General features: G+C 40.5%; 1 long non-coding RNA gene across 1 annotated transcript; it reads right to left on the bottom strand.

Annotated features, from left to right (window-relative positions):
- Nucleotides 1-579: 579 nt before the first annotated feature.
- On the bottom strand, nt 580-21,840 carry LOC120325360. Its single transcript, XR_005567307.1, has 3 exons — nt 21,622-21,840; nt 19,788-19,859; nt 580-1,612 (listed from the first exon to the last, which is right to left on the bottom strand). It is a non-coding gene; the product is annotated as an uncharacterized LOC120325360 (long non-coding RNA).
- Nucleotides 21,841-26,608: the final 4,768 nt, after the last annotated feature.

Genomic DNA, 26,608 nt, shown 5'->3' with positions numbered 1-26,608 from the left:
AACTGTGGCTCACTCCTCAAAGTAGCCTTTCAATTTGATCAATGAAGACTCAGTTCAGAGAAGTGATGGGGTAACATACATCCTGACGAGTTTGACAGGCATTAGATTTCTCTGAGGATATTGCTGTTCCCTAATCTGTCTCTCCTGCCCCATCCTGCACATGCACATCCTTTGCTCCCTAAGGTCTCTGTTGATGGATCCTCAGGGATTTTTCTCTACAGTATGCTACTTCAAGACACCGTTGCAGCAAATTACATGGCATAATTCAACAAGAGACAAAGGTCAAACATGCAGGTTGGGAGTGGGCTAGTAACATCATATTGCGTGATTCCTAAAAATGGCTGTAATAATGGGGATAATGTAAGGGACTGACATAACAGCAATCTGACGATTTACTGTTGCTATGCAACTTGAGTTGGGAACAGACTTTTGCAGTTGCTTCTTAGTTGTCCATTGAATGCTCAGTGACAGTGTCTGGCAACCTTCCCCAATCATGATTTTACCTAAAGCAGCAAGAATTCATGTGCAAGTTTTGTGCCAAGGTGCCCTCTTGCAGCCTTTAGTCTAGGGAAAAAAAGATACAGACACCTACAATGCTTTATTCTATCTGAATGAAATTCCTATTGTGCTACACACACACATAAACAGCTACATACATTCACACGTTTCTCTTTCCTCTGATTCGTTGCACATCTTCCTCTTTTTCGTCCTTTCTCACTCTAAGGTCATCATGTTGTCAAAGAAGAGCACTGTCTTTGGAAGCTTTTTCCTGGCCATGTCACAGCTACTGTCACACCAGTTCACAATGTTTTCTAACTCTCTACACGTGATTCCTTCAGACCTTGCCATCTTTCTCCCAGTCGTTTTCTCAGACTCATACAAAGTGGGGATAGGTACGGCTATTTGCTCCATCTTGTTTTATTCATCTGTCCTGACAGTGCCTTGTCCTGTCTTGAGACTAGGACCAGTTTTAAAACCCTCAAGCAATGATGCCTGCAGCCCTTTCCTTGGGAGTCTGGCAGTCTGACAAAACTCAGTGGTTAGGGAAGCTGACCTGTTTGTCTCCCTGGTTGAAACCTGGTTGCTCCTAGTAACATCTCTTTGTGCCACCCTCAAAAACTCATCCTTGCATACTGGTATCACCTGAACATCACAGTGATGGCTATTCTGCATCACAATTAACTCATTCCCTATGATCCTTTGTTATCACTTCCCAGATAGCCTTTGCAGACCTCACTCAATTTGTTGCTTTTCTCTGAATTCCTTTGCTTTGCACAATCTGTTTTGTGGTGTTGCTCGTGTGATGTTTAATAGCCACAGCTCAGAGTTGGCTGCATTTCAGTGGTAGGAGGTGGAACACAGTGAACTGTGAACTGAAACTCCATATAATGTTGCTAGAGATGAGAACAAGTAAGGGAATGTTTGCTATGCACACTATCTCCAGAAAAACATCTTTGCAAATGTGTATCTGTGCAGGCATTGTGGAGATAGGGATTATGTTATGCAGAGGGGAAGAGGAGCTGACTGACAGTAGAGATTTGCAGTCCATATTGATGTTTCACAATTGTGCATCTGTCTGCAGAACAGCCATGGAGCTCTTGAAGTCATTGCACTAAAAAATAAAATAAAGAAAGACAAATCAATAACTTCACTCACCCTTTTACCACAGCTCAGAGGGTGGAGGAGGAGAGTGTCATAACAGCTCACACTAGTGAGAAGATTTTAATTGAAACAGTCTTGAATCAGAAAATACCATTTTGATAAAAATCAACTTTTTTTAAGAAATTATAAATACAAATGAAAAATCCCCATGGAAAAGGAGGCTGAAATAAAAATTTCAGTATTGAAAAGTTTCCCTTAAAGAAAAAAATGCAAGATTTTCTTTCTAATTAAAATACTACTTTTGAAAGCAAACCTCTTATTTTCTGATAAAATATTACCATATTTTACTGCTTGTATTGTTTTTACATTCTTCAGTTAATAATGAGAGACACTGACATGTTCAGTATTCTACCATTAGTCTGGAATCAGGTTTCTAGGATATTAAAAACAATTGGTCCCTAACTAGTACCCAGAACATTTCTGTTTCAGAGTGTAAAAATCTAAATTGTTTCAGCACGGACTAAAAGCTGCTATCGCTTTTGATAGAAAACTCATTAATTGGTAGAAAAATCATTTGTTTTGAAAATAAAATATCACCTGTACTAAATTATATAACAGAATATTTAATTGTTATATTCATGGTATGCTATATTGCTGGTAGGATTGCATAACATGCCCTCATATGAGACTTGACTTGGCATAACCTAACTCTGCATTACAACTGATATGTGAAATGGTACTGAAATTTAACTAATTTTCAAAAAAAAAAAATAGCAGTTATTTTTCTAAAAGTACCTAATGGAATTGTTCATAATTTTTCATTCCTAGGAACACACTGCAAACAGTATTTTTATCACTAAAAGTAACAAGAAGCCTTAAAATCATAAACTTTGACATTTCTCTCAAATGAACATTTAAGTTTCATCTGGTTCTCACTTAACCTGTGATTAATTCTTTGTACTAACTCTATATCTCCCTATTTGGAATAATTTTAAGATTGGAGGCCTTGTCGAAAGCAATCATCATAAATACAGCATGCACTTCATAGGAGCTGGTTTTACCAGCATTTGTTGCAAGATAAATCAGCCCATCAGTACTCACTTTCATCTCAATATTAATACTTTTTTAAGCATTCACAGAGATCTCAGTATTATCCCCATCAGAATATATAAATGAGGATAAAATAAATCAAGATAAATTAAATCATTCTTGCCACCCAACCACACCCAAGAACTCAGAAGGCTTCAATGCTCCCACTGAAGCCCTGCTCACAAGATCCTGTTGCAGGGAGGACCCGGGATGAGACTGACACTTCTCCTCCATTCCTCCGTTCACCCATTGCGCACCTGGAGAGCTTGGACTTCCCTTTCTAGTACGTGAAAGCAAGAAGAAAAGAAAAATATCTCCTTTCTGAAAGCACAAGTCTTCTTCCTGCCGTCAGCAGCTGCGATGGAACCGCAGCCCAAGGCTTCCACCTAGTGTCTGTCGGCCAGCTCGGCACACCACCCCACCGCAAGGGTGAGATGCCAGTGGGTGCCCTGGAGCTCACAGATAAAGAGATTAGGCTTAGATTATTTTTGAGATGGGAGTATTTTCCTTAAAATACCAAGCCAAGCCTCGGCTCATTTTGAACCACCCAAGCTGTCACCTAGAACTAAACACCAGATTCTGGTTTATGTGTGGAAAATAAGGTTATTAAAATTTATTTATTTTTTCCCCATCGTACAGACTGTGCTAAAATCCAAAGGTTTAGGAGGATGCAACAGAAAAGAGGAGAAGAGAAGCTTGTTGGATTAGATAGGACCACTCTCATATGACCAAGGTTATTTTCTTAACCTTTCTCTGATGATGCCTTCACTCAGTGGTAAGCCCACAAGAAAACAGAGTAACTCTAACTCTTCAGTCCTACTAATTAAGAGATACTTAAAAATTAGGCCTGGCCTCTAAAATGGATATGTGACATACATGCCCTTTTTTTCCAGTTGTGTTTGACTCCTTCTTCCACTTGGTGGGACTTTAATCAGAAAAAAGAATCAAGGACCCTATCACCAATTGTCTCTGCCTATCCCTTTCTCCAACCCATGAAAAGACAGTATGTTTGCTGTTGGTGTTTTATTTCCTCAAGGTCATCTAAAGCAGTACAATTTTGGTAGCTGTCAAAGCAGCACCCTTTTTGTTTGTTGTCACCCTCCTACACTCATACAGTGACCTGATAGGATACTGTCTTCTACCTTCTCTGGTAAGTCCAGGTTTTAAAAATCTCCAGTGCAGGTGTTTCCAAGACCTTTCACAAAAGGCAGTTCCTCAGTTTTAAAATGCCTCTCTTGATCTCTTTGCTTCAGCTTCCTTGGAGGAAGACTTTGTGCTTTGGTTTATGGAGGCTAAAGGCTGTGTTCTCCCTCCAACACCTACTATTAGTCATTTGGGCAAGTGGGTGTGTATATGTAGATCCATAGATACACCCATTCACAAGAAAAGCCTGTGAAGAGGAGCTCAGAGCTTACAGTGGGGCCCCAGAGCTTTTAAGAATATGTAGTCATACTTGGAAACTGGAGTCACTGAAAGCCATAAAAACTCTCCAAGCCATGAAACCTAATCTAGTGGCCCCAGCGTTCCAGTACCCCACTTCTCTAGCCTGCAAAAGCTAGCATTCCTTCAGCTTCCCAGCTGCTTACTTTTTTGATATGTGCATGAAATTCAGGATATGTTCTATGGGGTTTAAAGGCCATTCTAGATGAATCAGTCTGTGTGAAATGTATAGGTAAAAGGGAAAGGAGAAACCACTGATGGAAGAAATGGGTGCGGCTGATGCACACACATTGCCCCTTGGGGATGATGAAGGATTGTGCAGCACAGACACAGATCCTGCTAACATAAGACCACCAGACTCCTATGTGGGAGCTCCACCACAGTACTGGTAGAAGCTATAGGGTAAAGACAGAGAGTATATATTTCATTGACGTCACTAGCCAGCATTACTTAGAACAGGGCTAAGCACAATTGCAAAAAGAACTGCCTCCAAGCTATTCTATTTATATTCCTACCCATTGGTACAGTCATCCTGCTGCTGAAATCCTGACCCTGTCGTTGCCAGTGTAGCCACAGACCAGAGGAGATCATTTTGGATCGTTTCAAAATCTGGCATGTCTTAATACCAGGAAAAGCAGCATTGGCAGGGGGTGGAGTGTGCTATTTGCACAGGACCTGCGTCAAGATTGGCATTCAGTGAATAGCAAGACATATGAAGGCATTTTATCCCAATATAGAGAATAACGCATCTTCCTCTGCGTTGCTGGTGGTAACTTTGGCAGTCCAAGGAACAATGGTAATTGCTTGTTACTGTGGAAACTAGACCTCCAGAAATAACACTAATGAGCCAGCAGGGTCGTGGGAGAAACACAAGCATACTGTCTCCTGCAAACACACATGATTTGGCTGCACACAAGAGATGGGGCTCTGGGGAGAGGAGCAATTTATTTGAATGCAACAGGCATCCAGCACAACCTCCACTCATCCCCCATGCTAGTCTGAGCCTGCAAACAATTTAAGTGACTTGAAAAAGAGTTCAGATAACTTGAAATCATTGCTTTTCCCCTTCCTCCCTGCCTTAAATTTTGGGGACGTTCACTGGGAGATACTCGCTTTGGAGGGAGCCATTTTATAATCAGGGACTACATCTTGATAGGAAGGTGTCTCCAAAAATCTCTCAGTGAAAAACACATTCTTATGAATTTCCCTACCCAGTTCTGCAGATGCAAGGGATATTGGTAATCTGGGAGATGGGTCTATAATGGCAAGATCCTTTTCCCAATAACAGTCTGTGATCCACTGCTCCACTCAAAACTCTATGAAAGGAGAGGTGTGTACAGCAGAAGAGGGGAAAGGGGGTAGGAGACACTGAGAGCTTACTGCAGCCTCAGCACATCTTTCTCCCCTTTCATGCTGTGTCGCTCTTGACAAAGAAAGAAGATGGTGTACAAGAAGAGAGATGGTGGATGTCAACCTGTGAACACAACTGGTTTTTGTGCTTCATATTCTTCTGCCTTGTAAAATCCCCACAATTCTGCTCTCTGCCCCCAGGCCCTACTGGGACAGCAGTGTGGTGGGTGTCTACATATTTATAGTCGACTCAGCCTTATGTGCTAGGTGCCAAAAAGTGGACCTAGTGGACCTCAAACTGCCCTGAAGGATTCTCCCCTCTGCCTGCCAATGGCTCTGAGGCTGTTAAACTTGATCCCACTAGTTAAGGGTGAGGTACTTAGATTAGCAGATGGCTACAAAGGAGCAAAGAAGGCACAGAAGCCAGAGCTGGCCCAGGCCAGATAACACTTTCAAACACACCCTGCCTTAACATGAAGGAATATTTTTTATTGCCCCCACCCTCCAGGGGAAAGAAAAGAAGACTTAAACATCAGTCACAGGGAGAAGAAAGGAGTGAGTGTACTCTGATGGGAGGGCCTTATTGACTGATAGCTCCTGTGGCAGGCCAGGAGCTTCTCAAAAAGCAAACAAACAGGTAGAGTCACCACTTTGCTTGTTATTTCATGCCCTTGAATCATTTTTATTTACTGTTTATTTATTAGCTATACCAAGAAGCTTCAGATAAAATCAAGGCACTACTGCAGAGATTATGAACATCCCTGACACCAGCACTTGCCACACTGTATGCCCACACAACAGGCAAAAGGAGAAGACAGAGTGTTTGTTGTCTACAAACTAGAAACTCAGGCAGAAAGACATGCAATGACTCAGTCATGGTTATCTCTGGAGTTAGTGGCAGAGTCAGTAGTTCACTAATGGCAACTACAGTCTGCACAGCCTTTGTCCAGAGTTTTAATCATAAACTCCTCCATTTTATTACAACATAAAACCCAGAAAGAGAACATGGGCAAGCAATGTGTAGGAATTTGACATATAAATGGAAAATAAAAATCAGAAGTTAAATTATCAAGATGGTGGCATGTCCTTCAAATAATATTGCAATGACACAATATTGTGGGCAAGGGTTCTCTAATGCTTTAATAATTTCATTTTCAGAAATTTTAATCACATTTGTGTGAGGGTTTTTTCCTCTTCAAAATACAAAAAAACCCAACCAAACAGAAAAACCACACAAACACACACACACACAGGTGTGCACAAAAACAAACAAAACACCAAAAACCCTCAACCTTTTAAGGCCTCAATTTGCTCTTAGACATGTACATCAAAGAAAACAAAATAGAACTGTGTGTATATTGAGACCAGTAAATGAATAGTAGGCTCCCCAATGCTGAGCTGCTGGGGCTGCAGTTCGGTATTTCTGCTTTTCCCCAGCAACAGTGTGACACTGCAGACACTGGAGCAGAGCACAGTCCAGCAGTTCCTGGAGAACCAAATGGGCTTGGAGCTGCAGCCAGGGAAGGATGGAGCCAGTTGAATAAGGGAGGAAATTGCCCCAAACATGGCTCCTTTCAAAGAAAGAAAGCAGAGTTTAAATCCATATGGCCTCTCTCTGATCCAGTTACATGACCAGCTGTCCAGTGTGTAAGAACCTCACAGATGTTAAAGAAACAGAGGAGAAATGAAACCCAATTTGGGTAACAATTTCTGAGGTTATGGCCACATATTTGCCTAGAGCATCCCACCTCTCCAAACTCAGAAGGTTACCATGGTGACAAATTTCAGCCGTAGGTAAGAAGAAAATGTTTCTGTATGAAAGCCATTTTGTAGAAACATAAAACCCAAAGATTAAGCCCCATTGCACTGTTTATAATCTTCATTGCCACATATTCACAACTAGATGAGCTTTCTTGTCTCAAGAATGGTTAACCACACTGCAAATAAGCTGCTTCTGTTTTAATTCATGTGTTCTGCTAATGGAGCTCATCTCCATACAGTAAAATAACACTATCAAATTCACCAAAAAATGGAGGTATTCATTTGCTTCCAAATTGTGTCTAAGGGAGTTATTAATATTTTTGATTCTCAGAAGACAGATCTATTCCATTGCCTGGCTGTGAATTAGAAGAAAATTGCTTTAAATCACGCTTGGATCCAACTCATAGCACCTTAAGCACAGCAAGTCCCCAGTGCAGCCTGCATCACGAAAGCACGGCGGGAAGCCAAGTACGGCTCGTATTATAGATTTCCTCTCAGTAACTTAGGGAATGGTTACAGCCCAATGCTCACACACTCAACCAGGCCTAAATCATAGATCAGCTTGTGAAAGCCACCACAGTAAACTCCCTCTGCTCCCATCCTGGGATTCCCAGGTAACTGGCGTGTACTAAGGCGCCGTTTCCTCAGTTGTTCCAGTCTGAGCAGCTCTGTTCCTGCTGCTTTAATTTCTCTGAGTCTTAGCACAGCAACAGGCATAGGGACTCTCACAGCCTTAGACCACTATCATCTGGGAGCAGGGACAGAGTGCCAGCTGCTAGGAGCTCCTCTAAGATTACTGACCTTAACACAACTGAAGCTTTGTGGCATTCAATGACACCTTTCTCTGCAAACTCATCCTTGTCCACTGAGTCTCACACAGACACAAACATGCCTGGGGCTGTAAAACTGTCCCTCACAACGACAAGCACAGCTAAGTGTTATTCTGGCTTTAACAGGATCAAATGAGCAGCAAGACAGCGCTCATGCAGTGGAATAAAACCCTGCTTTAAACAATGTATGCTTTTTATGGAAATTGAAAGAAAATGGTATGGAGTCACTCCTCATTAGTGAGCACAGGTCCACGATATGACTAGCAATGCATTTCCACCTCCTTTGTCTCCAGTGCAGGAATGGAGGCTCAGTCTTTCTTTCTCCCCATAAGCCCATGCAGCCATGTACTGCTTGACCATCCCCTGTTAACACACACAGCCACATCACAAGCATTGCAGAGCACTGAAGCTATTCTCCTTTTGCCTCAAATCCTTTCAAAATACCTACAATCTAAAATCTTAACATCCTGCTTTATTTGGTCTTCAAATTGCTTTTCGGTCGTCACTGAAATGCAGTGATTACAATCCATTTAGTGTGTAAGGATTTACAGCGAACTATGTCTCAGTGAATTGTGCCAGGTTAATTGTGCACTGAGCTCCACAAATACACAACCAAAGTTCAGTCTTTGCCAGCTAAGGGGAGTGCTCTCCAGGTAATTTATTATGTCACCTAGCCATAGGAGCAGAAGAGGGAGCAATCACTAGCCAGTAAAGCCAGCAGCAGTTTTGAGTTTTTATCACACAGTAGCAAATGTGCCTTTGTGGTTTGTGATAGGGTAAAGATCCTTGCTGCTCATCTTTCTTCCACAGATTGTCATAGGACTGTTTGTACTGGAGAGTCCAAGTTAAGAAAAAGTTCCAGTTTGGTCAGAGTTCAGATGGGCACAGGACTGTGTAACCAGTCATTTCATCCACTTCAGTAGGACCAGCTGTTTAAACCCACCACTCCCTGCATCCTCAGCCAGGACCAGCACCAGCCATGCTCAGCTCAACCATCAGCCATCCCAGTGTCCTTCCAGGCCCAAGCCCAGAAGTGTCTGTTCTACACAAATATCTGCCCCATATTCCAGAATTGGAGAGTCCAAGATTGGCAGTCCAAGATAGCAATTCTCCATGGGAAAATCACGTGGGATAAGGAGGGATATTCTCTTGGGAATTCAACTTTTTCTGGAGCTGGCAGTCGTCGTCTTTCCGGATGAAGTAAAAAGTCAAGGTTCTTCCTGCTAACAGTCATTAAGTAACTTTTCTCTTTTTTCCCTAGTACCATTTCAGTATTTTGATCAAGTTCCAGCTTGGTTTAATTACATACTTTCTATCTGAATTCCTGCCCAAGCTTCATTTAGAGGAATTATTCATTTCCTATCTTCAACATTATTATTATTATTGTGCTTATTTGCACGATGTGCTTAGCATTCATTGTACGCATCTTCAGTGCTCTGATGGGCTCATCAGAGTGGTGCCGGTAGGATGGAATAGAAGAACACTCCTCATCCGCTACCCTGAAAAATCACCCTCCTCCCCATCACATACGGGCAGTTTTGCACTGCTGCAGATTAGGGAATGTTCACAGTCCCATCTGAGGTATCGCAAAAATATTACCAGTTCCTCCTCAGGACATACCTGAATGCTGAACAGTAATGTTATTTAGAACCAAAATCTTTATCTGACTGCAAATAACAAGTCAAAGGGAAAAAAATATTCATTTCAGACTATTAATTTTTCCAGGATATGCCTTCCCAACACTGAAGACAAGGAAAGTTGGTGGAAATGGCAAAAATACATGCCCTAGGAACACTTTTCCCCTTTCCTTGCAAAGATAAAAGATTTGAGCATCTTATATGATGAACTTCTGTAAACCTCATGCAACACGTGGTTTTCTGTCACATGGTAATGGATGTGAACAGAGAACATAAATTTCTGAAACTTAGTCATATTGAAAGCACTGTTTTTCTTGCCCTAGTAATCTACCCAGATGTTTTCACCAGCTTTTAGACTTCACTCCTCCTCAATATCTCTCCTGTAGTTCCTGAGTTTTATTATACTTTATTTTAATTTAATTTTTATTTTATTTTATTATAATTTATTTTTATTTGTTTTATTTTATGAGAGAGTCAGAGAAAAGCACTTTTTCCTTCTTCCCACCTCAGTCAGGGACCTAGTTTGAGAACCCCTGGAGGAATTGGACTGGCAAAAAGACCAACACAACAGCCATTTTGCTGGTTCACTGACAGAAGGGCAGGAACAGGACAGCCAGAGTGGAGGAGTGCGTAACCCCACACATGCACATATACAGCTGTGATCATTCCCCTTGGTGAAGTCAGGCAAGCATTAGTTAAAATTATAATTAATATAAAATGGATAATCATTAGATCTACATTATATACTTTTGTTGGACAATAATATCCCCAGGACAAGAGAGAGCCTTGCATAAATGTCATAAACAGAGCAAACACCCAGTCAGCCTACCTTAATATATCAACTGCACTCCAGCTCTTGGGGTTTGTTTGCTTTCTAATGTGGATTAGGGTCTGATTCAAACAAAGGGCATCAAAATCAAAGTAACAGCAGCAGCCAGACAGGAAGCCCTGTGTGAGACAGCTCCGTCTGTATTTAATCATGGTTAGATGCAGAGCAGTGATGGAGCAGAAGGTCACATATTGCTATCCAGTTGACATAGCACTTCCTAATGCTGAAATAAAACCCAAAACTGTTTTGGTAGCTCAGCCTCAGTCTGGAGGGCAAACAAACTTCAGTGAGAGGACACCTGATCCTCTTGCTTGTCACACACTCCTTCCTGCACTACACGTTACTGCAATCTCTCTTGAGAAAGCAGAAAGCCCCTTAGAGGCAGGAAGTTTCTGTCTCTAATACCAAGCCACATTACCAGCACCTTTCCAGCCTTGCCTTGGGTTAGACACATATTTATTTTACAGCGAAATGGAAGTGATTTAAGACATTAGCATTCCTTAGATGCATGTCACCCCCAATCTTCTCACTCCTATCAGTAGGATCCTCACTCCCACTGCCAGGAGGACAGAAGGTGCAAGCATTCCTCACCCACTGTTCTTCAAAGCCCATTATCTGAGCTTAAGATGCTGGCAATGATGATCTGACAATGTACTGCAGTATCCTTCCCATTGCACTAGCTCAGCTGGGGAAGCAGAAGTCTCTAGCACTGACAGAAACTGAGCAGTTGGGGACAAGAACTTCATAAACTACCTTAACTAGGCACAAACAAAGAAAGCATGTTTACATCCTTAGACATCTTGCACATTCTCTAAACTCACTGAAGATTTATCTTCTACTCAACACATGTGGACATGTGTATGCCTCACTCTGGCATTCAAATTCAGGTTCCTCACAGCACATAGTGTGAATGTCTGAAGTTACACAACCCTGAGTAGTCCCACTCAGCACAACTCTTGTGATACCTGATGAGTATTACCGAGTATTGCCGAGGCTGTAATCAGGTAACTTCCCTAGAATCTGAGATTTAATACAATGTGGCAAACTTGCAAGCAGACAGTGAATGTTCCAACAGCACATAGAAAATGAAAAGAACCCAAAATATATTGCTTTAGGTTGTTGTTGGTAGCAGTTTAATCTTGTAATTTTAAAGGCAAACTCATTTTGGAGGGGAGGCTTGGCACATGATTTCTGTATGTTTGGCAGCATTGTTTCAAGAAGCAATCATTCTGCCATACTAAATGCATACATGTTCAGGGACCGGCTTGTTACAGGTATGATTATGCAACCTATTTCTGGTAGTCACAAGCTCGTGCTGGCTTATAATACACCATGTAGACATACAGTGTGATTCCCTAAGGAAAGAGGTGTTTGCTTCACTCTCTTTGCTTGGTACTACAGAGCCTACCCCAGCTCTCAGTCTGAGAACTAACTTGTCTGTTAGTTTGCCAGAGCCATGATGTTGCCCATATCCTGCTTAACTTTCTAGTTCCCTAAAGAAGGTTCTATTTAGTTTGGAGCTCATTATAGCTCTAGTTGTATTGGGCATCCTAGGTACAAGCAGTGAACACTTTCTTCCACTGAAGGCAGTTCCTTCCCCTTTGTAGCCTGGTCTTTGCCATCATAGATGTTCCCCATCTATGGGGAAATTAGGGACATTTTGCACAGTCTGACACAACACAGCTATTTCAGCAAGATTTCACGACCCAGACATAACATCACCCAGTGTTCTCCTGTAGAAATTCCAACTTGGCCTGGTGATCTTTAGACCATGTACTTTTGTTTTGTTTTGTTTTAATCTCTCTGCTAAGGCTGTGGTCTAAACTAAGAAGACTCCAAGTGGAAATGTAAAAAGGTGTACTAGTAAGTAGCATAGTCATCATCAAAATTTCCACTAAACAAATAAACTATATGACTGAAATAAAGACCTCACAAAGAAGATCCAGATTTACTCCAGACAGAAAAAGAGAAGTAGGAAGAAGCTACAATAAAGAGGACTGTGCAGGTAATTAGAGTTTAAAAAGTGATCAGCTGGTACCCCGACTGTTGCCGATTTTAGGAGCTCTCTAAACAGGGACAAAGAGTCTAGTTTAGAAAGGAGACATTGTTTATTCTGTGCAGGGTGCAAGGTGGAGGTTTCCACAAATCAAGCACATCAAGTGGTAAAAAGTTACATCTTTTATACTCTAAAATTTACATAAACCCTCCTATCTAATACACAGTCTCTGTCTACCCACTGGATAATAATTTGGGTGATGTAATCTTAGTGTTTGAAACACAAAGTTGTTTTCTTCACTAAGCAATTTCTATTGTAGAAGTTATCTGGCAACATCAGTTACATTTACAAAGGTGAGAAAATTCAGCCTGGGGGCAGATAGTTCAACTTGAAGATATCACAACCATAACCTCAGAAAAATACAGAAACTCCTTCCTTATGGGAATCTGAAACTCTGGAGGGCTCCAAAAGTGATACAAAAATTTCTCCTGATTTCTGGAATGAGGGCCCAGATCAAAAGTCAGCAAAAGGCATGGTCTGAACGCTGGAGAGGAAATCACACTGTGTTCTTCAGATGGGACCAGATATTTTCCCAAGTGCGGAAAGGATGAGGCCTCAGAAAAAAAAATGGAAGAATAAACAGATGTTTAAAAAGTAAACATGGGCTATTTGTGTGATATATATGATTGCCAAAATGTTTGGGGAGACAGAATGCAGAGGGAGGAAAAGGGTTTGGTGGTCAGCAGAGGAAGTGAGTTGGCAGATCTAGAAAAGGGAAGAAAATTACAAGACCCAGGGCTGACAGACAGTTGCTTTTTACAAAGAGAATAGCTAATGGATAAGAAGAGCCGCTAAAATGCTGCTGCAGAGAGGTCACCATCAGTTCACATAGCTTGTTGCAAACAGTGCATGCCCTTCCTCAGTATAAAAGCAGCAGAGAGATTGAAAGTCGATAGTGCAACCAGGTGAGAAAGGAAAAACAAATTTGGTTGGTAAATTCTGCAGAGATGCCCACAAAGATCAGGAGCTGGATGGGAGCTTCAGTGAAGTGTCATACTAAACCAAAAGGAAATAAGGGAGAGAACCTAGGAGTTGCTGCTTGAAAGCAGCATCAAGCAGAAAAGGAACAAAAAGCTACCAGGATTCCCTCTAGAGCTCCATAGAAAGCTCATCCATTTTATTAAACCACAAGATTTCATTAAAGCAATGTAGCCTTGGCTGTACTTGCTGTTATCACACACATGAACACCTTTTTTACTCTCCTTGCTGTCTTTCAAACAAACCAGTCAAAGTGTTTCATTTCTAAAGAGCCCATAATCAATACCACCCTGTACCTAGAATGTGGTGATGCAGAAGCCACAAGGTCATTGGGACCCACTGAGTGAGAAGCACTAACATGCACACAGGGGCAGCAGCACAGAGCCAGGTATCTATGTAGGATCATAGAAAAACACAGGATGCTACTCTGCAGCAGACCTCAGCACAGCAGGATACCCAGGGAAACAGCACATGCATTCCGAAAATCGGGGTGGGAGACATCTGTGGACCACCACTTTTGCCTGCGCAAATGCAAATGTTAGCCATGGCCTCAGCAGTATCACCTTAATGTCCACCCCAGTCTTTGAAAACTTTACCTCTTCTCCAAATGTGAGTGGCCCACTTCTCATTTCCCCATCAAGCTTCAGCTTCCAAAATGCTTTGTTTTTCAGGTGTCTTTATAAACACACACCATCTCTCCTCCACTGCTGCTTCTCCCAGTCCAAAATAAATGTGTGTAGCAGCAGGATTTCATTTGGGGAAGAATAGAAAAGCAATTTCAAACAAAACGCATCTTTGAAACACTTCTCAGATCTGATTTCAGGCCTCTGGCAACCGGGACAGTTGTCTATGGCTCTGTTATTAGGCCATACATTACCTAGCCAAGAGCACCACAGGCAGAAAGAGTCAAAGAAAAATACTAATAAAAAAATCAAATGTGAAAATAAAACCAGTTGTCGTCCTCCAACACTAAAATGCCAGAGTAGCAAAGTTACAGAATGGCATTACAGTGGGGTTTTCTAAGGGGACTGATGTGAAATTGTGTCACGAATTCAAATATTTCTGAATCAGCAGTTCTCTGCCAGTTCAGACCGGTATTCTGTAACATATAACTTCTGAGTGGTATTGGAAATATCAGAACAGTTATCAAAAAAAGGGCATCCTCATTGGAAATGTACCACCTTATATTGCAAAGATGAGAGGAAAATCACAAGAGATACAAATTAAAACTTGCATTTTCTTATCATTAATTTTGGTATTTTAAAAGGATTTTAACAAGCATTTGTGGAAACAGCTAGACAGGCATAATTGTCTGTACATACCAAATGCAGTTGCCAAGATGGGGACTATAATCACACCAGCTATCCAGGAGGGAGTATATTTAGACACAAGTTCATTTTCATCTGTCAGCAGAGCTTAGATCTCTTGAGAAATGTTATCTTCCATTCAAATTAATATCTAACTATATTAATTTTCATGACAGATCAAAACATAACTAAGCTAATTTTTAGAACTTAGAAATCATTTCAGAAGGTTTCTACAGAAATATTCTATCTCAACAATTTCAAAATTATACTTTCAGATTTAGGTGGTTTTCATGCACACTAGCTTAAAGACAACTGTCATTTTAATCTAAAATCTTAAAACTTCCATATTTTAAAGCACTGATAAACTAGAAGAGAAAAAGAAACCAAGCAAACACCAAAACCAGACTGACCTTTTTGTTAAGCTTCAGAAAAATACAAGACTATTGAAATCTACGTTTTTCCATTAATTCATGCAGGTATGGAAAATGGTATCTTCCAGTGACAAACTTTCTGGCCAAAGGAAGGAGGAAAAAACCCAAACATCAAAATGTTCAACATTAAAATCTCCACACAGAATTATTGTTTATCATTTGGAATCAACATTTTGGATGGCCCACTGGAAACTAAGCTAAGACCCTATTTTATAAAAACCCTAAAGCAAGCATTGTAAGAGAAAGTGGAGTTTCAACTTGTGTGAACACAGAAAAAAAAGATTTTGCAGTCTCTACTCCCATCACGGCTTCCAGTCACAAAAGACACATTTTAGAAGTTCAGGAAGCATATAGTACTTCTGCATAGATCTGTTGTTTTCATCCTTTTGATCTCTTTGTTTCTCAGTGTTAATTTTTAATTTGAATGACAGCAACTCAAAGCAACCTCAAAGTTAGCGGAACCCAGTCAAGGAAGTTATTAAAAACATAAAAAATTGAAAGAAGCCTTGTTTGAGGTAAATGCAACTGTGTGTTTAAGGAGTCTATTTACATAAAAATTGAGAGGCTTTACGGGGGGAAAAAAAAAAAATCATTTGTTAACTCCAGGCCTTGGAGGGAGGGGTCTTGGTTTTGCTTTTAAGAATCCGACTGCATCTCCCATGAATTTTTAAGGGTGGCAATACCAAACAAGACCAAGAGATGGCAGCATTGGGTTATCACCGCTCAGCCTCCCTTCTCGGTACTGGGCCAGGTTCGTTCATTGTTTCATTGGTGCTAAAACTCCAACCTCAAAAACGTTCTGATTAAGCATTCCCTGAACAGCTGTCGATTTGCAGATCTTGTTTATGTGTGGTACAAATGTGGACTGGTAAAAAAAGGAAGTATTAGAAAAGAGGGAGTAACTACTCTTCTTACTGGAACACAAGCCAGCTCTAAAAGACTAGAACTGCCAGGCACACAACTATTACGTTTACAATAAAGATTAGTAATTGCCTTACTGTAGGCCTCTGGTGTTCCAGTCAGAATTCCATCTAATTGTAGACTTGCTGCAAAAGCATAAATTAAAGGGCAGTCCCTGCAAAAGAAATTTACAGTGTAGATTAGTACACACAAAATGAAAACTCACTGAAATCACTGAAAATGAGAGCAGAAGGATTGCAAAGATAATACAGAAAAATTATTCTACACACTCTCATACGTATGACTTATATCAACATGAACCTATACAGTAAAAATAGTTTTAAAAAATTTGTATTTTATAGAAAAAGAAGTATCTCTAGCAATCTCTTCAGTATGTCCAGCATATTTTAAAATCTAGCCATACAAGTCCGATTCAGATCCAGAAAAATGACTGCACAATGCAAGCTAGTCGTTTTGATTTCAGTAGGACTTCAGTCCACCTTTAAATGTAAACTTTTGGTTCACCTGTACCTTGGAAGATGATCTGAGGTTCAATCTGAAAGACACACAATAGTCAAGCACTTAAAACGCAAGAGGTAGACTAGAAGAAAATCAAGCACATTTTCACATAAACACATGGTTAGAGTTTCTGAGGTCACTGAGATCCGCTATCAAACATTATTGTGAAGACCATTTTGCAGTACATAGTGTATTCATCACCAGTGTTAGAAACTTAGAGAAAGAAACAGTTTTGAGAGACTTAGAGTCATCCAGCCAATGCTGTGGCCACACAAACTAGGTATATTGTCTTTGACCCCATCACTTAAGTGCAACACAGGCACCCAGCCAGAGAGGCTGGAAAGTCCCTTGGGACATGCCATTTGTGCCCATGATCCATGGACAGGCACTAGAAAGGGGAACCAGTGGTTCCACTGCAGGGGAAGCTGAGGCACATACCCCCATGAGGCTAGAGGCAGAGATCAGGGGACCAGGAGCTTGGGCTGTGGGGTAGAAAGGGATGCTCTTCTTCTGCACCTCTCAGGTTGAGACTTCATGAGACAACTCAGTCAGTCTAAGGGCTTCCTGCCTTCTAAGGGGAGGTCCACTGCCTCCCTCCCACACACACCCTGCACCTACCAATACTCTCCACCCCTACAACACCCACCTGAACCGTTAGTCAACAGTGCAACTAGTTTGGGAGCAGAAAGGAAACCAAGCAGTACAGCAACAATGGTTTCCTGCTGTTTCAGCAAGAGTCCAGCTCACTAAAAGTCACCCAAGAGCCAAGAGTACAGAAGTACACATGGGAGCAGTTGAAAGGCAAGCATGACTGACCCTCTCAATAGCCACAAGTTATTTGATCAGCTCCAACTATCGTGTCAACATGACTCAAATTAATATCTGAGGATTTTAAGCAAGGTGCTTTCAAGTAGCATCAATCACAGCTCTATCCTAGTGTTGGCCACAAAAATCGGATTTGTTACTCAGTATGCAACAAGCCAATAATTACACACTCAAGAGAGACAATGATTATTTATTTCAGAGTCACACAAGCCTGGCTGCTTGGTGGTATTCCACAAATCAAGCACACCAACTATCAAAACTTTTTACTATTTATACATTTTGCCAAACAAAGGAATTAATGTTCATTTGCTACAAGTTACCTAGTTCTCTTATTAATTAGTATTCCATCTTCTATTGGTTAATGATTCTCTCGCTTCTCATGCTAATTATTCCACATGCTCAGTCTTTCTGTTCAAGTCGGTGCAAAGAAAGTTAAAAGCTGAAGGTTCATATTTTACATCACATTCCATAGGAGAAACATGTCATCAGCAGACAAATTGAACAAAAAATTCTACAGTTACAATAGAATAAGTAAGTTTTGCGTATGTCACTGTCATTTTGCAAACAGACTCCTAATCGTTTATTAGAAAATTAGGTTTATTGTTTTTCAAAATTACTTGCTCAAAAAACCCCAAGAGTTCCTGCTTAAATGATGGGGCTAAGAAATGTCTTTCCAAAGTTTGCAAAATTTACTAACCCTGCATTTACCAAACTGCTGTGTTTGGAATTACAAGCTAATTAGAGGGAATTTTTTTTAGATATCACATGCAGTAATCTCCAGCAAAGAGATTGTTGGGTTCATGCAGTGTTTCTTGAAATTCTGAAATCCTAATCACTCATGATGTGTGACTGTATTTCTCTGCATAAGACACAAGCATTGTTAATAACAAAACAACCAGTGCAGGGTTCATTTCAGACTACTATGACATCATCCTAATTCCAAGCATTCTGCACATTTTATAATGGTACTCTCAACGCCTCAGAATATCTCAAGATATTCTCAAGAACTGTCTCAAGAATGCATGCTATAGAGACCTGATTTTTCCTGATCAAAGGCATTAAAGCTGTTTTAACACAAAAAACTGATAACCCATAACCCACGCCACATTGGATTGACTGAAGAACAAAAAAGGGACCATTGACTGTCTCTTCTTCTGTATTTCTGTTCTCCTGGAAGTACACCACGAAGTCTTTAAATGATGAAGAGACTTTTGGCAGTGTAGAATGGCCACATAACCACAATGCCAAAGGCCGTTTTCTCTAAGAGAGACTATTTTAATTGCCTGAACTATTTTGCAGAAAAGCCCAAATGTTTGTGGACCTTGGTCAGATGACAAAAAACTTTCCTTTTTTTTTAAGAGAGACAGAACAGGTTTCTTTACAGGTTTTTTGATAAAATAGTTTGAATAATCAGCAGTTGTTCTAAAAATATCTGGGTTTATTCACACAGCAATAAAAAGATAATAACTTTTACATAAATAGTCTCTCACACAGAAACTGTGGAGGTGCACTCTACTATAATGCTGGCAAAAACACAGATTTTCTCCTTCTACAACATAAAAATATAAGTCGTGCAGAGTGTTACTGATGAATAAAAAAACATTAAAAAGATTTTCCACTTTTCACTTTCTGAAGACTCTTCAATGGTTTTATAAAACTTGAAATTGAAATGAACACTGTTGTTCTTGAAACAGATATGAAAGCAAAATAACATGGCACACAAAATTAAGTACTTTTTCAAAAATTTAATAAAATAAAATCTTAATTAAAAAGAAAAAAAGTCTTCCCTCTACTCCTGGTAAAATAAATGACTTCTTTAAATTTTATTTTTTACTAAAGAGGTAAATATTATGCCCCTTAAGGTTAGTGTCCTGTTAATATTTTAGTAATGCTTTAAAATAATGAGGTAATCCCACTTCAACATCTTCACTATTTAAACATTAGAAAATGCCAGACCTTTGCTCACATGTACATGTAACCCTATCCTTCAAAGAGGGGCATTATTATTGCTATTCAAACTTCAAATATTTCTTAGTCACATGGTCATTAAAATATAATATGCTGTTTTTAATATTATTTTTAAAAGCCCACTACATACTAACAAGTAATTTCTTTAATTTATGTTGCAACTTTTTCTTTCTTCACTCTTTTTTATTAAGATCCTTTCTTTGCCTATGAGAATACATTTTGCAGCTATGAAAGATCTTTTTCACAGTAGCTGAGATGTACTTACGTGGTGTGAATTTTTTTTCTTCGTGAAGTGTCCGTTGGTCTCACAGAAAAGCAGATACAGATATACTGAAAGCTGGAAGTTGAACATAGCTTAAATTAATATGAAACAGTGCAAAAGATTGTCTATCAGATAAATTATTGATAGAAACAATGTTTCTAGACACATTCATTTAAACCTTTAATTCAAGACTGAATATTATTTTGAAACTCTGAGCAGAAACTATCAAGTTTGATTTAAAAAATGGCGGTTCTACAGTCTCCTGAAGCAGGAGGTCAGAGATGTGTTGCTTTCACACCTAACTTTGAAACATATCATGATAAACATAATTCTCAAGATTACATATTTTATTTTTTTAATTTAGTCATTTCAAAGCACTTATGTAGAGAGTTGCATATTTTTCCTTACATTGGTTGTTCCACTGCTCTGCTTTAGTAGTGCTGTCTTGTAAACAGAGAAATACACATCGTTAGGCAATCTCATTCAAAAGCTTATGCCTGCTTCAGAACATTCCAGTTCCACTTACATAGACAGGAAAAAATATACCCAAAATTATCAACATCCTGCACAGTATCCCTTCTTCACTTGTAATATAGGAAAGGAGGTCATTAATTGTGAAGCTAACATAAATTCCCAGGAGCACACAGGCCCTCACCTTTTCACAAAGGCAAACAAGGTTTCAGCCTCCCAAGTTGTCTGGCAATTATTTCTGGAATTATTCAAATTAGCAGTGTTTAAACTCAAGTATTTTCCAAAGGGCACAATTCATCTCAGGTGACCTGGGCCAACCAAAACTGCATTAGCAGGAGAGGACAGAGTCTGAAAAACACACTTGTTGTGATGCTTTCAAAGAGGATGGTGAGGACATGGGAAATACGTAGTGTCTCAGCAATTTGTGCTATAAATAACAGCCAGCTATCCCCCAAGCAATTATATTACAGCTGCTGGCCATGAGAAGAGAACTTTATATTGTTAAATAAAGCTTTTTAAACTACAAAGACATATTCTCCAGTCCAATATGTTGTTATGCTACCTCTTGCTAGGTTTTTTTCCTATTCCCACTTTTCTACCGCCTCTTAATTGTTAGTGCAATCAATGGTTGTTAGTCCAATCCTGGTCACAGATCTCTCAAGAACTCGCTACTTTCTCCATCTAAGTCTTTTCATTTTCACGATATCAAAATCAGGATGTGAAATTCTTTAACTTATCTGTCAAAGGTTTACTTGTTCTAAAAAACCAAGCAGGGAATTTTTCTGTAAAAGAAAGATGTTGAATGTGGGAGGGTGGTTTGCCTTGGGTGATTGATCTACACAAAAGAAGTAATTAGCAGGCCTGCATTCCAAGATTGAGGGGAGGGGTGATGAGTTGTTTTTTCTTCTCTCCTCTGAAGCAGGGTGTGGCAGTTTGAGCCACATTAGAAATCCAAAATCCAATTTCCAGGCTCCCCACCCCTTCCCACAATTTATCCCAACACCGGAGAGAAACTTTCAGGCCAGAGGCTTCTATAGGGGAAGGGGAAGTATATACATTTATTTTACACAAATAAATACTATACAAACTAAAGGTAACTATATATATATATATATATATTTACATTTCCGCCAGTCCTTTTAAGTCCCTCCCTTTAACTTTAGTCCAGGAAGAGCTTTTCAAGGCTGCTGGGTAACCAGTCTCTCTCTCGTGAGAGTGTTCTGGGCCCCTGAAACACTCCCTAACCAACCTTCAGCTGTTTACTGCAGTTTTTCCTCCTCACAAAGTCCAAGAAGATAGCTTTAAGTCCTTTCTCCTCCATCCTGAGTCATTTCTGCTATGTGATCTCTCCCTCTCGGTCTCATACCTCAGTTCGTAGGCTGCTGCAATGCAGTTCAGCTTATCAAGCGTCCTCCGAGTCAGTTTTTGGCTGCCCCTGGTCAGCTTCGGTAGGGCAATTCCCGAGCCTCTCTTGACCCGTCTCCAATTTCACCTGGGATTCTTCTCCCGAGCGCCGAGCCTACCTCCTCCGGCCCGTCTCTTGGCTCAGCTTCTTCCTCAGCCCATCTCTTCCCTCAGTGGAGGGAAAGAAAAAGTCCCCCTCCACAGCTTAACTGCAGAAAAGGAGGGGGAAGAGGGCTTGGCTGCAAAGCCTGCCTCTCTCCTCTTACTTCAGGTGCTGTGAATTTCTCCCTTCACAGCACACACTCTAAACGCTGCCTCCAACTCCGGCCCAGGCAGAGCTGGGGGGGCCACAGGGCTCCCCTCTCCCCCCCAGAGTGGGGGGAAGAGGGAGCCCAGCCACCCCCTGGCCTCCTACACCTACACGCATCAGACACCAACAGCACAACACTGCCAATAGCTTCCAGTGCTGTGATATATGATTTTGAGCAGAAGCAAACAACATGGATGGTGATTGGAACACTGCCCTGGCACCCAATCACCTCTGAACCTCCTTGAACTCTCAAGGGGGGGGCCAATTTCAACCCATGACACAGGGGCACTTAATTTTTGCCTTAACTCAGGCAAGGTGTGTGTTGGAAAGGCTCCTAGGTCGTTTTGCCCTCAGCCTAGTCCTCTGGCTGTTTTCTGGCCCTGGCTTGCCTGTGCCCTGTTCTGTCCCCAGCCCAGATCTGCTTGGATTTCATTGGAAAGGCTTGACCCATCTGCTGACGAACTTTTTTGGGGAGGAGGTCACCCTTTCCCTCCTCCGCGCCTGTGTTTGGCAGCAGTTTGTGCCCATCAACAAAAGGGGGGAAATCCCGGCCACAGCCAGCCACAGACAGCGTGAGTTTTTGTGGGAAGAACCCCTTTTTCGCCTTTTTGCCTTCCCCTTCTTGGTGTGTGGGGGAAATCTCCATTGGCAGTTTCTCCTGCACACCAGGGCCCCACGCGGCGACCACCAGAGCCCAACAGCGCTTCCTGCTGACCATGGTTAGAATTGCACCAAAAAGTAGAAAGTACCAAACTGTTTCCTTTTGAAGGGAATTTTTGGGTACAGGATTATCATTTGGTTGGGTTTTGTGTTCTTTTGTTGTTCTGCCAATACACATATATCCTTTAATAAAGGGCTGATATTTTTTCTTTCTCCATACTTCCTCAATTGGAGCTTCTTAATTTTGGATTTACAAGTGCTTAGAGGGAGGAGTTTGGTCTTCCTCCTAACTCATCCTCCTTAGCAAAACACTTCAGTCTCATTAAACTGAGACATCATTGCTCCCAAGAGAGACAATACTGTCTTCAAAATTATAGAATATTTTCAAACTCCCATCCTTTTCAGTAAAGTCTTTTATTCTTTAGCTTTAGGGAGGGAGCCCATTCTCATACCAAACATTAAATTCACACACAAAAATATTGGCTTCCTATTGGCTGCTCTAGACAGAACTATGACTGTTCTCCTGTCCTGAGGATTATGAAGTTTTATGTTCTATTTTTTTCAACTCCGGCCTGCTTCTTTTCCCTTTTCCATCTTGCTATCCTATTGTTCTTTTCCACTTTCTCTTTAACTTACAGCTGAACTCAGGAGCTGAGAAGCACTCCCAGGTTCCCACAGTCAAGAAGAGCTAAAAAGATGCTTTGAAGGCAAGGAGCTATTCAAAAAAATCTCACAGCAATCTCTAATCCCAGCTTTTGCTCTTCACAAGAATAAAAACTCACGACGAAGAAGTAAGTGAATAAAGGCACTGTCATGGAAAGCAGCCTAACAAACAGCGCTCAGTGTATGGGGCTCCTACTGATCTTCACAGAAGGCAGCATAAGGGATCCCTGCACAAAGCAAACTCTTCTGCTCACAGTTGCCTGAATTCAAGTAGAAAAGTGATAAAAATAAATACATGATTCATCAAATAAAATCACAGAGAATCCTCTCTTTCCGAAGTGCAAGGTGCACTCAGTAGTCTTCTATACCAACTGCAGATATGTAGATCTTCTCACATATAGATGTTGGAGGTATCTGACACGCAGATGTAAACAGAAGGCAAGTGCAATTTTATCTGGAAGAAATGTCCCTTTCACAAGCAGCCAACAGTAGCAATCCGAAAACTCAGGTATCAGCAGAAAAGGAACTGCTAGGATTATGTAGCAGGCCATGGACAACAGGGGCTGAGGGAAATTCCAACATCTAAGGACCAGACAAGACCCACTGATATTCAATCATGTGGATTGTCCTATCTCCTGCAGCAGGATACGGAAAGACTGCGATGATGCTATCAGTCCATGCAGAAACCCCTTTGTTTTCTCCCCTCCCTAGTAATCCTGGTTACTGGAAATATCAATCCTCTTCCCCCCACATGTAATCCTGGTTACAGGAAATGTTAACCATTTTTTTCCCCATATGTAATCCTTGTTACTGGAAATACTAATCAATTGGGTAGTCCCCTAGTTGGCATAACCCGGCTTCCTCATTAGCATGTTCTGCCCCCGAGACCCTTAGATAGCATTTCGCGTGTTCAATAAAGATTCCAGTTTCTACCTCCAAAATTGGGATTGTATAGTTTTTGGACCTTTACAGCCAACTCCCAACAACTTCAGTACTCCCTGCAAGAAACTTTCAGGTGGACTCAGGCAACAATAAATAATTAAGAAATACTACTGCTACTACAGTAGTACAATACTACTACAAGACACTGCAAAGTTACATGCAATCTTTCAAAGCAAGTTTCATGTAGAACTTGTAGTGTACAAGTTTACATTCATTATGAATAGTACAGTAATTAAAAAAAAATCAAGTTGGAGTCCACTGAAAAGGCAATGTCATCCTACAGTGATTCAACTCACCGTTTCTTCTTTTTTTGACCACGCAGTCAGTGTGTCACCTTCATTGGTCACAAGTAACAAAGAAAATTATCAACATTTCCTGTTTTGGTAGTTGATGTCCACCACAGACAAGACAAACACCAAAACCATAAAGCAGAAGATGAGTGGTTCCTGCATTGAGCAACATAAATCAATCTCGTGGGCAAATGATTTAAAGTCTTGCACATAAGAGCATCAATAAAGTGCCCTTAAGGTGCTCCTGTTACTCTCAGATGGAAGATGTTAGCAACTTGATGTTGCAAGCCTGAGTGCAGACTCTGTTGCATGCCTTCCGACCTCCCCCTGCTCACGATGATGCTTGGAGAGAGATAAACAGCACAGTTTGTGCTCTTGTGGTTACCAAAGCAATAAATCAGGGCAGGGTCAGTAAAGCAGACAACAACTGAGACAAAGACATTCTATCATCTAACAGACAAGCCTTACTGGATACACAGCATACAACTATACAAAATGGAGCAATAACCATAGTTCTCTTAACAAGATCTCACAAATCCTAGCTATCAGATATCCCAGCAGCCTTGGGGAGCCAGAAACGATATAATGCAGAGATCCATGAAAATGCAGCTCCTTTATATTCCATTTTCATGGGTCCTTTCTTCTTGTCATTCTTTTTTTTTTCCCAGTTCTTTTGCATCTTCTAATTCCATCCCCTACTTCAGCACTTGTTTTTCCTGCCTCTTTTCTAAATCCTTAAAAAGATTCTCCTCTCACTTTCTTTATCACCTTCCATTCTGCTTACAGGCTTTGAAATCACACAACAGCAGCTATTCTTTCTGGTTTACTTTGCTGGTCCAGTTCTGGATTACTTAAGCCAGCTATCACACACACCAACTACAGGCTGCTCTGCCTACATTAGAATGGCATGTGTAATGATTCTCTGTCTTGATTAACCTAGTATTAGACTTTAGGATACTGCCATCTCCCTAGCTGTCATTCCAGAACATCAACCTTATTTCTGTAACCATGTCTGAAATTAACATGAAAGAAATGTAATGAAATATGAAAAGTCAACACATAGATTGTATTTATCCAACTCATACAAAGCCAATTTCCTTGAAAAACAAGTGAAACAATAAACTCTGATTTAAACAACTCAAACAACTCAAGCTCACAGGAGTTTGACTGTGAATGTAAAACAACATGCAAGCAAAAAGGTTATAATACTTTCATCAAGCTCACGAAAAGGGAGTGATATGCAATATGTCAATTTTAGCAAAGGAAAGCACAATGACTTTCGAAGATCTTATTTTGTTTTTAATAAAAAATTCCCATTCTCTCCAGATTTAGTAATTGTTGTGCTCTTTTTCTGAAAAAGTCAAGCTATGCTGTAGAAAAGTATAGGACCAACATTACTACTCTTATGTAAGCAGCTCTATGAGAGCATGCCAGGAAACTTTCTTGCACTGCCAGCAACCAGCAAGTGTATTCAGCTCTCAGCTCTCAGAGATCTCAGCATCCTTTGTCAGAGATCTGCAGGCTTCATCACTTGCCAAGAAAAAATTTCAAACTCAATTTTTCCAATTCCTTACTTCCTGTTCATTCACTTTCTCATCTCTCCTGCATCTCAACTCTCACCCCTTTCAACTCCCAGCTCTTTACAGATTATTTTGCACCACGTGATCAATCTATTCTGCTTCCAAGCCTCCTGAATACAACTGAACACTTCCTCAAGAAAGCTTATCAGAAGAAATTCAGTAAATTAGATGTGTTTTTTCAATACTCACTCCTACATTTTTAAACCACATTTTTGTGACAAAATTAGATTTGTGAATAAAATTTTATGTTTCTTTCACTTGAAATATAGTGCTGAAAAAATGGTTTTGCAGCATTACATCTGCTTCTGTGTATATTTTTCAACTGACATTTCACTGACCATCTTGAGGATTTTAACATATTTCAAGACATTTGAGAAGGACACTATCACTAATCTAAAATGAGATGATATAGAAAGCACCCATGCCAACTTCTGGCTATCCTCTGTACCTAGGTTTCCAGGAGTATTATCAGACTTTCATGTAGGAACTCAAACACCTGCTCTA

Source organism: Pipra filicauda, unplaced genomic scaffold, assembly GCF_003945595.2.
Source record: "Pipra filicauda isolate LSUMZ 115617 unplaced genomic scaffold, ASM394559v2 scaffold95_size2449627_pilon, whole genome shotgun sequence".
Lineage (NCBI taxonomy): Eukaryota > Metazoa > Chordata > Aves > Passeriformes > Pipridae > Pipra > Pipra filicauda.
The sequence above is the reverse complement of the archived record's forward strand: the minus strand, read 5'-3'. Positions and strand labels throughout refer to the sequence as shown.